The sequence below is a fragment of the Lissotriton vulgaris genome, chromosome 7 (genome assembly GCF_964263255.1).
Source record: "Lissotriton vulgaris chromosome 7, aLisVul1.2, whole genome shotgun sequence".
Lineage (NCBI taxonomy): Eukaryota > Metazoa > Chordata > Amphibia > Caudata > Salamandridae > Lissotriton > Lissotriton vulgaris.
Genome location: NC_141695.1, coordinates 818,721,984 through 818,734,925, shown reverse-complemented (window position 1 = coordinate 818,734,925; position 12,942 = coordinate 818,721,984). Strand labels below are relative to the sequence as shown.

Below are 12,942 nucleotides of genomic sequence, written 5' to 3'. Positions count from 1 at the left end.
TTAAACAAAGAGGGCTGGTCCGGCAAACAAAGGAAAGCCGATAAGGCCGACAAATAACCTTTGATAGTTGCCACCGCAAAACCCTGCTGGGCCAAAGAAAGTGCGAATTGAAGTATATTGGACAAACGAGACCTTAAAGGGTCAACGGACTTCTCCCCACACCAAGCAACAAATTTAGACCATCTATAAGAATAGATGGACTTGGTGGAGTCACGAGTGGCCGATAAGATGACATCCACCACATCGTGCGGGAGAGAAGAGGAAATCAGGTTGCCCCGCTCAATCTCCAGGCATAAAGGTGTAAGGTCTGGAGGTGGGGGTTTAGAACCTGCCCCTCCATCTGAGAGAGGAGATCTGCCCTGTGAGGGAGACGGAGCGGAGGGCACAAGGAGAGGTGGAGAAGATCTGTGTACCACGCCCTTCTTGGCCAATCCGGGGCGATCAATATAACTTAGGCCCCGTCTTGACTTATCTTCCTCAGAACCCGAGGAATCAAGGGTATGGGAGGAAACGCATAGAGGAGTTGTGAGTCCCAACTCAACTGAAACGCGTCCCCCAAGGCTCCCTGCATCGGAAACTGGAGACTGCAGAATGACGGGCAGTGAGCATTCTTGTGAGTGGCGAACAGGTCCACCTGAGGAGTCCCCCACGTCCGAAAGACTTAACGAACTACCTCTGGATGGAGCCTCCACTCGTGATCGGCCGAGAACTGCCGACTGAGACTGTCTGCACGTACTTTCAGAACCCCGGCCAGATGATTTGCCATCAGACAAATCTGATGACCTTGAACCCAGGACCAGAGACGCAGAGCCTCCCTGCTGGGACACTGCGGCCCTACTCCTCCCTGCTTGTTGACATACCGCATCGCGGTCGTGTTGACTGTCAGGACTTTAACTGACTGACCGCGAATGGCCCGCAACTCTAGAAGGTTGATGTGAAGCAACCTTTCCTCTGGAGACCAAAGACCTTTGACCTCCAGATCCCCCAGATGAGATACCCACCCTAGAGTGGATGCATCCGTTATCACTGTGGCCACCGATGGAGGTAGTTGAAAAGGTTTTCCTTGTGACAGATTGCCTTCCACGCTCCACCAAAACAGATCCGCTGCAGTTTCTCTCGAGATCCTTACTGACTCCCTGAGATCTCCTCTGTGCTGATACCACTGCCTGCGGAGGCACCACTGGAGTGCCCTCATGTGCCAGCGTGCATGGTTGACCAACAGGATGCAAGAAGCCATCAGACCGAGCAGGCGAAGGACCTTCAGGACTGGAACGACTGCCCCATTGTAAAATAAAGGAATCATTTCCTGTATGTCCCGAATACTTTGAGGTGGAGGGAATGCACGACATACAGTTGTGTCCAGTACCGCACCTATGAACAGGTTGCGCTGGGAGGGCACCAGGTGGGATTTGGGTACATTTATCGAAAGACCCAACCTGTGCAACAACTGAGTTGTCTCTTAAAGATGATGGAGCACTATCTCCGGAGATTCTGCTTTGATCAGCCAATCATCCAGATATGGAAATACCGGTATCCCCGATCTTCTGAGATGTGCAGCCACCACGGCCATCACCTTCGTGAAGACTCGAGGCGCAGCAGTAGGACCAAATGGGAGGACCGCAAACTGGTAGTGTTGCAACCCAACCGTGAAACGGAGATACTTCCTGTACGACTTCAGGATGGGAATATGAAAATACGAATCCTGCAAATCGATCAACACCATCCAGTCTTCTTCCAGCAGCGCTTGAAGAACCTGTGCAAGGGTGAGCATCTTGAACTTCTCCTGCTTCAGGTAGAGATTCAAGATCCTGAGATCCAAGATTGGACGAAGTCTGCCATCCTTCTTGGGGATCAGAAAATACCGGGAGTAGCATCCCTTACCCCTTTCCTGCTCTGGAACTACCTCTATCGCCCCCTTTCTGAACAATGCCAGGACTTCTTCCTGCAGGAGAAGCAGGTGGTCCTCCGAACAATAACCCTGGCAAGGAGGGTAATTGGGGGGAAATTCCCGAAAAGGAAGAGCATACCCATTCTCTACGAGATTGAGAACCCAAAGATCTGATGTAATCAATCCCCAATCTCGTAGAAAAGGGGTAAGCCGGCCCCCCACTGGGCCCACATGATCCTGAATGGCGGATCTAGGGCTGCTTTGCTGTGGTTGCAGGGGGCTGGGAAAGAGAAGAGGAGGAGGAGGCTTGGCGACCTCTAGGACGAGCTCTCTGTCTGCCCCTGTATGACTTGTACAACATACTCTGCTGATGCTGCTGCTGCTGCTGCGGCTGCTGCTGCGATTGTTTGTAGGCCCGAAAGGAAGATCTGCCAAATCCTCTGAATCGTTTTCCAAATGAACCCCTGGTCTGAAGGCCCAAAGTCTTCGCTGTCGCTCTGCTGTCTTTAAACCGCTCTAAAGCAGCGTCAGCCTTTTTACCAAACAATCCTGACCCATCAAAGGGCAAATCCATCAAAGCGGACTGAACATCCACAGAGAATTCTGAAGATTTCAACCACGCAGCTCTCCTCGTGGCCACAGATGAACCCATCACTCTCACCACCGAATCAGCCGTGTCCAGCCCACTCTAGATTACCTGCCTTGCCGCAGCCTGAATTTCAGAAATAACCTCCTGAAAATCCTTTCTATCGTTCTCAGGGATTTTAGGCACCAACTGCTTGATGGAATCCATCAAAGCATGGATGTATCTACCTATCAGGCAAGTTGCATTTGAAGACTTTAGCGCCATGCTGGCCGATGAAAAGATTTTCTTTGCTGCCTGGTCTTGTTTCCTTGCCTCCTTTTCCCCAGGAACCTGCGGAAAAGCACCTTTTGACTTCATTGAGCAGGCTGCCTGCACAACACAACTCTCCGGCAGGGGGTGCGTTGACAAAAAGTCCGGGTCACCAGGTGCCACCCTATACCTTCTCGCAACAGCCCTTGAAACAGCAGGAGCTGTCAGAGGTTTCTTTCAAACTTCATAAATGGGTTCAGCCAAAGCGTCATTAAATAGAAGCATTGGTTCAATAACGGATGAAGGTGAGTGAAGGACCTCAGTAAGAATATTTGACTTGTATTCAGCGGTGGGCAGAGTAATACTTAACAAGTCTGCAGCCTTCTTAATTACAACGTGATAAGGTGTCACATCCTTGGAAGGCACGTCTGACACAGAGACCAAATCCCACTCAGGAGACAGTTCAAGTCCACTGGCCTCTCTCAGGTCATCAAAAGGATCCTCCGAATCCTGTAACTCTCCTTCCTCCTTATCTGCATCCCGATACCTTTCTTCCTCCAGAAGTCTCTGGGCCTCACGCCTCAACCTCTCCTTCATAAACAAAGTCGACGGATCCAGGACCGACTCCGCCGGAGCCGGCGTCGAACCCGAAGTCGGGCGAGGCTGTGTAACCCGAGGCCGAACGGGATTCTGCATCGGAGTTGTGTTCACTATCTGCTTCGGTGGCCCAGGCGAATCCGCACACGAAGCCTCACCCTCGGAGTCCTGTGCTTCCAAAGCCGAAGACACCACCTCCTTCCGAAGTTGCTTAACCTGCGACTTCGTTCTCGAACTCGAGTCCTTCTCTGAATGATGTCGGGACTCATGGCTCCTCTTCTTGTGCTTCTTCCTTGAAGACCTCGAAGCATGAGCAGAGGACGACTCCGAGCGCGACCTCGAACAAGACCTCGACCTAGAACAGCGAGTTTGTGACTTTGAAGTCTTCTTTTCTTTCTTACTTTTCAATTTTGCAACGAGGAGCTTCGTCTCCCTCTCACCAAGGGCCTTCGGAGTCATCTTCTTACAAGATGGGCAATCCTCGACGTCATGGACGGAGCTCAGACACCAGACGCAGCACTCATGCGGGTCAGTGATGGACATCGTCTTGACAGAAGACAATGAAACATAGAAAAATACTACAAAGTAACAAAGTTACTGTACAGCTACAGACGATCCCTTGACAACCGTTAGCGTCGATGACGCGGAAAAAAGGGAACTGATGTCATCACGCCGGCGTGGGCCTATTATGGTGTCGGTGACGTCAGCGGAGTCGCGGCGATGCCGTGCCTCTATGACATCGTCGGCGCGAAGCTACAAAATGAATTTCCAAATGTTGCTGACGCAAGGGGATATTCACAAGGTGAGGAATCCACTGGCAGATGTATCTATCAGAAAGTGAGCGCTTGCAAAAATCCACCCAGACAAGGCTCATAAGCAAGACACCGTGCCTTAGGGAAGAAAAATCCCCTCTATCAAAGACCACTGCTAACATACAGGAGATTTTGAGATCCATGGCCAAAGTCCTCCACAAGCTGGAAATTGGAGGAAGTAAGATCAGGGAACAATTGTTTTGGTATCCCTCCTCCCTGATCTATATATTAGGATAGGACATATTATCCAAATTGAGAATATCCATCCCGTTCACTGAGAATGGAACTATAGCCTGCTCCTTCACTGCCCTCTCCCCCATAGAGTGCAGACCAACAATATCCGCCCACTCCTTGGGTATATTACCCAGAGCAACCCCGAACCAGTGAGCACTTCTCAAAGGAACAGTCTGGGGGTGTATGGAAAATCTCTTAAAAGTGTACGGCCTAGTGTAGCAGCCTGGCACACCATCGCTTAATAAAAATCGCCAAAGCTGTAGCATTTAGGGAACGCCGAGAATCAGGAATGCTGAATCACAACATGCATGAGACTATCATATACCCTGAGGTTAGGGGGGAGGCTGGCTCAGGGCTACCAAATGTGGCCTCTGCTACCACCCTGGTGCCTCCTCAAAGTAGGAAACAGCCCACGTGAAGCGGCACCCAGCAAACAGCCCTAAGAGCCCCCTTCTTGTTACCAGATACTGGACCAGGACAAATACCACAAAGATACCGGTGGCACCTGATGGGAAAAGAACCCCAGGTGTATCCAACTGAGTGCTCTCACCAGAAAGCCATAAGGCGGGTGGCCTCAAACTATCAGAGTGCCACTAATGCCGCAGAAGAAACCACACGTCTGCCCATTGCCGCCTCAAGGTGTACCACAAATGAAAAAAACTGTCATTAGTGTTACTCTCACAGAATCCCTACACACAGGTCAACCCCAAACCCCCTTTACAAGCCTCTTCAGAGCCTCAAAACCAGAACAGTACACACTCCCATCCGGAAGCTCACCACAACCAGAAAAAGCAATATCACAAAAGTAGGGTTGACTCAAAAACCTTATTTAATCACAGCATGAACAATGAACAAGTTACTTACCTTCAGTAACACATTATCTGGTAGAGACTCTATCTAGCTGCAGATTCCATACCTTTGAATTTCCCAGGCGTCAGGCTGGATCCAGAAACTTTTGCTCGAGCAATAACCCTTGCGTGATCCATTGGGTGGCCCCATTCGGCTCCGTGTGACGTCAACAGCGTCAGTTATGATGTGGCGGTCACCTATATAGGCGTCACCCAGGCATGCAGACGTCAGTATTTTTCCTTTTTTCCAAGCCAGAAGCGCTGAGTCACAAAGTAACTGACGAAAACATGTGCAAAACTTAGGCCCTGAAAAGGGGGATAACCGTAGTGGTAACAAATTCAGTCCAAAAAGCAGGGTAGCATGGCTGGGCCTATAAGGAATCTGCAGCTAGATAGAGTCTCTATCGGATAAGGCATTACCGAAGGTAATTAACTTGTTTATCTGACAGAAACTACTAGTTGCAGATTCCTTAACTTTGAATAAGATACCCACGCCATACCATCCATTACATGGAATACCTTACATTAAGAAGTCCTGCAGGATGGGACGAGCAAAATTCCCCTCCCTGCGGACCTGACTGTCCAGGTGTAGTGCTCGGCAAACGTGTGCAAAGATGCCAAAGTTGCTGCCTGATAGATGTCCAGGACTGGGACTACCGAACCAAGGCCGTAGACGCAGCCTTTCCCCTGCTGGAATGGGCCCTTAATCCCTCAGGGGGTGCTTCTTAACCAGGGCATAGCAAATACTTTTCTGCACTGCCCGACCCTTCTTAACTCCCACATACTCCACAAAGAGTTGGTCATCCACTCAGAACTCCTTTGTGTGGTCAAGGTAGAATGACAACACAAAAAGATGCAACACAAAAAGATGATGGACGGAATGTTGAACATTGTCAAACATTCACCCCAAGTCACAGATCTGGGATTAATCCATTGTTATTTTGCTCACCACGCCACCCCAGTTCAGACATAGCTATATGCAAATCAGTCTTGACCCTGTGCTTCATGGGAACAGTCCGGACTGAACTGCCAAGCCATGTCTTCCCTGGACCGGAATCAAGTATCATAGGACCGGATTCAGGCTTTCAGCTCTCATCAGCCAGGATAGCTTGACTTCAGTGGCATAGTGAGCATGGGACCCATGTCTGGGCATACCCTTCCCACTTAGGGTGAAAATGCAACACAAAAAGATGATAGACGGAATGTTGAAAATTGTCAAACATTCACCCCCGTCACAGATCTGGCTTTAATCCATCGTTATTTTGCTCACCACGCAACCCCAGTTCAGACATAGCCATATTCAAATCAGTCTTTGCTGGACTCTTCCCATGGGGCACAGGGTCAAGACTGATTTGCATATGACTGGGTTCAAACTGGAATGGAATGGTGAGCAAAAAAACAATGGATTCAGGCCCAGATTTCGGTACTGGGGTGAATGTATGACATTGTTCTGCATTCTGTCCATCAACTGTTGTTTTTGCATTTGTCACCCCGAGTGGGACGGGTATGCTCAGACATGAGTAAGTGTGAGCGCAAAATCCGTTCCGCTCGCGGATTTCGCGGATTTTCGGTAAATCCGCAATCTGCGAACTCCCGCGAATTTACCGAAAATCCGCGAGTCCGCGAGCGGCGGATTCGGGGGGCAAAAGTTCAAGCCTTCAAGCTTGAAGTTGTAACTATTTTAAGATGGCGCCGGCAAGCTGCCAGCGCCATCCTAAAATAGTTACTAAGTTAGCTTCAACAGGAAGCTCTAATAGATAAAATAAAGCAGGTGCTCGAGCACCTGTTTTATTTTATCTATTAGTGCTTCCTGATGAAGCTAATTTAGTTACTATTTTAGGATGGCGCTGGCAGCTTGCCGGCTCCATCCTAAAATAGTTATAGGATTATAGGTTGACAGCTCACTCAAGGGACCCCTGCGCCCTTCGGGGCGTTTGCATAGTAACACACACATGGTCGCTGGAACTAGTTGAAGCTCAAATTCAGTGATTCATTCATCAGCCCAAAAACAATCGTGAGCGTCGTCGAGGCTGGGCAGGTGTGCCTTTTTCCCAAATCTACCGTCGAAAATCAGCTGTGATGCTGGATAGAGGCCTTTGTATCCTTGACTTTCACGAGCGCAATCCTCGTGCTGTTCCTGTGACCAGGAGCTTCTTTCTCTTGATCTGCTGCTCTGATCGGTCTCTGACCTTTTATACACACAAGAGGCATGTGAACTCGCATGGATGCCCTGCACGTTTGGTCCCGCTCACACACTCGCGGTGTGCACCGTCTTCCCGCCATTAACCCACTGTGATGGACAGCTCACTCAAGGGACCCCTGCGCCCTTCGGGGCGATTGCATAGTAACACACACATGGTCGCTGGAACTAGTTGAAGCTCAAATTCAGTGACTCATTCATCAGCCCAAAAACAATCGTGAGCGTCGTCGAGGTTGGGCAGGTGTGCCTTCTTCCCAAATCTACCGTCGAAAATCAGCTGTGATGCTTGATAGAGGCCTTTGTATCCTTGACTTTCACGAGCGCAATCCAATTCCGCGAATCTGCAAATTCGCGGATTTTGCGGATCCGCAAATCCGCAAATTCACGGATCGTGGATCCGCGAAATCCGCCCATGCTTAGACGTGAGTCCCGTGCTCTCCATGCAACTGGAATCAAGCTATCCTGGCTGATAAGGGCTGAAAGCTCGAAACCGGGCGTAGGATGCTTGTTTCCAGTCAAGGGAGGACCTGGCTTGGCAGTTTGAGCTGGACTGTTCCCATGGGGCACAGGGTCAAGACTGATTTGCATATGGCTGGGTTCAAACTGGAATGGAATGGTGAGCAAAAAACAATGGATTTAGGCCCAGATTTCGGTACTGGGGTGAATGTATGACATTATTCTGTCCATCAACTGTTGTTTTTGCATTTGTCACCCCGAGTGGGACGGGTATGCTCAGATGTGAGTCCCGTGCTCTCTATGCCACTGGAACCAAGCTATCCTGGATGGTGAGGGCTGAAAGCCCGAAACTAGTCCTAGGATACTTGTTTCCAGTCCAGGGAGGACCTGGCTTGGCAGTTTGGGTGGGAACATTGTCCATGGGGCACAGGGTCAATCAAGACTGATTTGCATATGGCTGGGTTCAAACTTCAATGGCATGGTGAGCAAAAAAAAATGATGGATTTAGGCCCAGATCTCTGTACTGGGGTGAATGTATGACATTGTTCTGCATTTTGTCTATCAACTGTTGTTTTTGCATTTGTCACCCCGAGTGAGACGGGTATGCTCAGACATGAGTCCGGTGCTCTCCATGCCACTGGAATAAAGCTATCCTGGCTGATGAGGGCTTAAAGCCCGAAACCAGTCGTATGATGCTTGTTTCCAGTCCAGGGAGGACCTGGCTTGGCAGTTCGGGCTGGACTGTTCCCATGGGGCACAGGGTCAAGACTGATTTGCCTATGGCTGGGTTCAAACTTGAATGGCATGATGATCAGAAAAAACGATGGATTTAGGCCCATATCTCTGTACTGGGGTGAATGTATGACATTGTTCTGTATTCTGTCCATCAACTGTTGTTTTTCCATTTGTAACGCCGAGTGAGATGGGTATGCTCAGATGTGAGTCCCGTGCTCTCTATGCCACTGGAATCAAGCTATCCTAGCCAATGTTCCCTCTAATTTTTTTCCTCTCTGTGCGGCAGTGTAGGGTCTCTGTGCGCTGCAGCCATGGCTATGGGCGCCATGATCCAGACTGCGCGTGTGGGCATCGCCAAATATCACTTCAAAAGTTTGCTTAAAACCCTAGCAGCCCAGCTCTGTTAAGAAGAGACATTTTATTCCTCTGTCTGATGTAACATTTCCTATACATTGATTTACACACGTTGATTCAGTGTCTCTGTGTAATGTGTATGCGATGTAAAGTGCCTAACACCTTACACTGATATGGGTGGCGCTATTATACAAATAAATATGAAAGAGAGAGGGGTTATGGAGACTTGAGGGTCACTGTTAAAGGTTGGTAATGAGAGTATCCGTGGCGGAGGTGGTCATTGGGGCGCCAACAAACATTGTCACACCAGGCACCACCAGCACTAAAGTCGGCCCAGTTCAAATGGCACTAATAATTATAGTGAAATTATGAAAACATCCCATATTGCAATTTGAAACCATGGCAGCTATGTTGCTGTATTTCTTTTCTTAATTGGGATGGGCTGTGGGGTGAGTGTGTGCATTTGTTAAGGTTTTCGAGTTCATTGCAGCTCATGATGGGAGCTGCGATTACCATGAAAACTTTAACAAATGCACAGGGACATCTTAAGGATTTTCAGTGCCTGGGCCAAACTTATTTGTGGGACCCCTGATTAGAACAGCTTTGGATTTCTGATCCAATTTCCGCTTTTTCATCTCTTTTTTGGTCAGGTCACCGACACTGCAGAGGCACATTGGTCCAAATTAAAAATGTGCTTCCATCTAATATTCGGGGATAGTGGTATGTGTTTTCAAAATTGTAACATAGCCTGAAGGAAAAGGAGAGAGGAACAAAGTAGAAAAAAAGTCAGGGCGCAAAAACGAGAAATGGGGAAGGGGTAATGGAGAAATTGGTAAGAGAGGAACGGAAAGAGAAAGGCAGCCAGAGGCTTTGGAGAACTGGGACAGAGAACTGAGAATGGAAAATCGGTAAGCGAGAAAGCAAAGAACAGGCAGTGAGAGGGAAATGGAGACAAAAACGGGATGAGGAGAAGGGGAAAGTGGGTAAACGTGGAGCGGGACAGATATGAGGAAGAGGAAAAAGAAGAGAAGGCGACCGCAAGAGCAGCTGGGAGTGGAAGAAAAAAGGACATATGTGGCTCAGAAGTAGCGTCTCTGCATATCGGCGTTGTGATTCTACAAGGAGCCTTTTTCGCCATCTTGTCATTTCTAAACGCTCGCTTTATGTAACTATGCTCACTTGAACGAACTAAGAAGGGTGGAAGGCTGGTTAGGCCTTGCCATAATTTTGAATCGTGCCAAGATGCAGGTCTGAGCAGATGGCAGCTGCAAGGGTGTAAATGACTGATTCATCTGTCGGGAGTATTCTCTTCACTAACACTTGCTTCCCTTCTCTCTTTTGAAACTCAGGGGCAGCAACATAGTTGTGGTGTCACCTGGGCTTTAAGTGGAAGCTTTCAATATTATATGAAAGCCATAGTTGCTGCCTATTTATCTCATGCAACTAACAACCACTGACAAAGCCAATAGTCTGAATTTCTGTAGGCATGATGTTACTTGTATAATATACATGGATGCAATCACATCCTATTCCTGGGTAGCAGTGGTATTTATACATTTTAATCAATCAAGTATAAATTATAATATAATGGTTATCTTTACCATTTGGTCCATAATTGATGCACGTTTTCAATAGCAACAGACAGTAAAAAAAATATGGAGCTACTTATACCCTGGTTTATGGTGTGCTATATTGCATTCTGATATATAGGGCATTTAAAAATAATGTGTGATTCTAGCTAATACTATCAGTGTACTTGTCTATGTAAATGGGATAATGTGAAAGAAAGACAAAAAGAAAGAAGGAAAGAAAGAAGGAAAGGAATGAAGAAGGAAAGGAAGAAAGAAGGAAAGAAGGAAATAAGGAAAGAAGGAAAGGAAGGAAGGAAGAAAGGAAGGAAGGAAGGAAGGAAGGAAGGAAGGAAGAAAAACTTTATTTTAATAGCTCTTTCTTTTCATGTGTGACAGCCCGTTTGGTCAACTGAAATGAACCTAGGAAGTATTGGTTGTGTCATACAAACAGATTTGAGATGTTTCAATTTGTCACTCACGGGCTGACGTCAAGCACTGTACGAAATACAGCCTGTCTTTAGAGCCAACAAATCAGTTGTCACATCTCCAACAGTACAAATCTGAGACTGGCTCGGTGGCGTAGAGAAGATGTTTTCAGTCGCCTTGTGGCGTATACGTGAGAGTTTCATGGTAAAACTAGGGCTGGTTCCAGACAGTACTGTCTCTAGAAGTGAGTTATGTGCGTTCAGGATTGCTTTTGCAAAGTAGCCGTACTTTTAATATGAACATGCACCTTTAATTTTTTTTTTTTTTTTTAAATATATTTTTATTGCAGGAATTAGCAAATTGTTACATACTTGACCAGCATTATAAATCAAACAAAGTCAGTGAAATGTAACCCTCCGTCCCCCAGCAATATGTACACAGCCATTCAGCCCATAGCCCAATGGTTGGGCGGCATAATTCAAGGGGGGCTCAACAGGAAGTTGAAGCTGGTCCGGATGTTCCATCGTCCGTCATCTGCTTTTCTAAACAAGCCCACAAAACCAAAAGAAAACCCCTCCCCCAAAACACTATAAACCGAATTAACCCCCGCCATCAGTGCACGGCAACAACCGCAGTAGGATTGGTGAGAGGACCCATGAGGAGAGTAACAGATCTAAAAGGTGTAATCGCCTATCGGGACTCGGGGCGAGCTGCTTCCTCACTTTCGGAGTCGCTGGGGGCGCAATAATCCCTTAGGGCCTGTACCAATGTCTCCCATTCCAGCGCTGCCTCCTGCGCCTTCTCGTTATGCTGTCTCCTAGCTAACTGATATCTCAGCGTGCTTTCTCCCGCTGCCCATTTCAAGAGTTCGCTGTGCCATCGGCCTCCCGTCGGACCGACCCGTGCCTTCCAGTTCCTGGTCACCTCTCGTTTTGCAAGGAGAAGCCCCAAATCAATGAATTTGCTAGTAATTTTGTTTTTGGGGGTATGCGGAAACCAGTGGAGGAGTCCCACTGCCGCATCAACCAATAATGACCTCCCTGTTACCTCCTCCAGGGTCTTCCCCACTTCCGTCCAGTATAAGGACAATCCCGGGCAGGACCACAACATGTGGAGGAGGTCTGCCTCCGGCGCCTGACACCTGGGGCAGTCCGCAGTGTCCGTAGCAAAATACTGTTTGATTTTCGCCGGGGTCAGATATGCCCTGTGAAGTATATAGTAATGGACCAGTTGAAATCGGGCGTGACGCGTGCCCTTCCAGGCTCGTCGCATGAGTTGGGACCAGGTCGTCTCCGGGATCTCCTTACCTATGTCCTCCTCCCAACGGGTTCTCAAAGTGGTGAGGGGGGCCAGCCCCTCATTGATTAGTCTGCCGTAGAGGCAAGTGACCGCCTTTACCGTACCCGCAGACATCATGACGTATTGGCACACCGGAGATGTAGGGGGTTCCTCTTGCCCGTGCTTCCAGTGTGCCTGGATCGCTCGGACCAGGGCCGAGTGCAACAGAAAGTCACCGCGAGGAACCTTGAAGCGGTCAATGAGCTCCTGAAAGGGCAAAAGCGCCCCGTCCTCATAGAGGTCCCCTACCAATTGTAGGCCCGCGTCTTCCCAGTCCGCTAACCGCGACCAATCACCGCCATGGGGCAGAGCCGTCAGCATGCCCAAAGGTATTTCGGGCGCATACGGTATTCGCAGTTGGCCCCGGGCATGGACCCGGTTCCAGCACAGGCGAATGGTCTTCTCCTCCATCGATAAGTCCTGTAAAGCCAGCCGCTGTCGCAGCGCTATGAAGGAGAGAACATGTCTGGCCATCCCCGTGCCCCTCCTGTCCTCCGGGCCCCGGAATTCCCTGGCTATCTCCTGGGTGAGGGTCTGTAGTTGCGCCGCTAGGTAGTATTTTTCGAAGTCCGGTACCGCAAGCCCACCCTCGTCTTTCGGTCTCATCAGGGTCTTGAGGGCCACTCTTCGGCGGCCCGAGCCCCAGAG

At 48.9% G+C, this 12,942-nt stretch overlaps 1 protein-coding gene and 1 long non-coding RNA gene across 2 annotated transcripts in view; one reads left to right on the top strand and one right to left on the bottom strand.

Annotated features, from left to right (window-relative positions):
* DNAH17 (dynein axonemal heavy chain 17) overlaps positions 1-12,942 on the bottom strand; it is a 15,539,113-nt gene that overhangs the window by 4,896,900 nt on the left and 10,629,271 nt on the right. The window lies entirely within an intron of this gene.
* LOC147702473 (uncharacterized) overlaps positions 1-12,942 on the top strand; it is a 183,767-nt gene that overhangs the window by 99,914 nt on the left and 70,911 nt on the right. The gene's annotated exons all lie outside the window — the stretch shown is intronic.